This window comes from Octopus bimaculoides, chromosome 25 (assembly GCF_001194135.2).
Source record: "Octopus bimaculoides isolate UCB-OBI-ISO-001 chromosome 25, ASM119413v2, whole genome shotgun sequence".
Lineage (NCBI taxonomy): Eukaryota > Metazoa > Mollusca > Cephalopoda > Octopoda > Octopodidae > Octopus > Octopus bimaculoides.
Window position 1 is genome coordinate 1,124,357 of NC_069005.1, and position 1,642 is coordinate 1,125,998.

General features: G+C 34.1%; 1 protein-coding gene across 5 annotated transcripts in view; it reads right to left on the minus strand.

Annotated features, from left to right (window-relative positions):
- Positions 1-1,642, minus strand: part of LOC106876049 (nuclear pore complex protein Nup50) — a 73,254-nt gene that overhangs the window by 15,220 nt on the left and 56,392 nt on the right. The gene's annotated exons all lie outside the window — the stretch shown is intronic.

Below are 1,642 nucleotides of genomic sequence, written 5' to 3' on the forward strand. Positions count from 1 at the left end.
TATATATATATATATATATACATGTAATTTATTTATACACACACACACACGACAAAAAGTCGAATGTCAGAGAAAGTGTTTGTGCTCTATTGTAGCAAATAAATCGATAAATGAATGAAAGAAAAAGTCTTGCCTGGGATTAGAATAATTGTGTGTGGAAAGGGAGGCAACTCGTGTTGGTAATCGACAGAATCTGTCAAGTTTCTACATTTCACGTATTTTGGAGAGAGAGAGAGAGGGGGGATAGTGGCAAAAGAACAGAGGAAGGAGGGGTGAGGAGAAGAGAAAAATAAAACGTACTGAAGAGAAGGGAAAAGAAACAAACAAACACAGTCCACCCTCCCCACCAAGGTGTATTAAAAGAGGCAGCGCTGGGTCAATTTATGCTAATTTAAGATTTGTTTACATTGGTCGATTGAATGCTTGATCTCTCTCTCTGCCTTGTATTGTATTCACCGTCTGGAATAAAATAATACTGTTTCAGTGGGGGAAGGCCCTGACGCAGAATGACCGGTTGCGTGTGTGTGCGTGTTCGCGTGCACTGTAGCAAAAGCGAACCTAAAGATTCAATAAGCGCGTGTATACACACACACACACACACATAGTAGACCACTGGTGCTGTCAATAACGACGGTATGTAAGTAAACTTTGAGAATAAAAATGCCAAAACAACAAGAAAATAGGAAAATGATATTTACCACTCTCCCAATATTTATACAGCTTCGATTACTTTTAAAATTTACAATATGCTGCAGTCAAAAAATTTCACTTGCTATTCTACATTAAGTTATTCTCAACAAATGCTTGATTAATCTCACAAATATTGTATATTTCTCGAAAACTGTACGTGCCTTCAAAACTACCAAAAGACACACCTATTTATACATGGGTACATATTCTTACAAAACAGGTTACATCCATTTTCTAAAGGTTTCCAAGGGGCAGCAGGATTAGTTTCTGCTAAACCTGCGCATTTACAACACATCCGACGACACATTTCATGCAAAAGGTACAAACAAGACATAACAAGCTTTACTATTCACTTTCACCGCAGAAGTTCCTAAAGAACAATATCTCTTGTATAGACGCAACGAGGCACCAATATACCTGGCCTTTCTGAATTTTCAATCTGTAATTTCAAATTATTTCTGCTTAGATTATTTATTTATTCATTTATTATTATTTTGTTCTGCTGAAAACAAGAAAAGCATGCAGAATCGTAAAAAAAAAAAAAGGGCTAAAGTTGGATATATGATAACTCTCCCTCAGTTGAATATGAAAGATAACAGTGGAATAAATGAAGCAGAATAATTAATCGTAGAATGGGTGTATATACATATAAGGCATATTAAATATATATAGATGACACATAGCGTTGTTATTGATTAGATTTACCAAAGAGAGAAAGGAGAAAGTTTGATCATAAGAATTTATGAATATAAAAAATACTAATTGCGCATTACAAGACAAAGAAGAGCAGAATGAGGTTTTGAGTACAAAAACATAAACAAAACGACTCCAGACCGAACAATTTAAGGTGTTAGAAAGTAAATTATATAAAGTGGAACAAATTCAACAGCCCCAAATGGTTAAATATTACTCGCTATATATTTATATATATATATATATATATATATATATA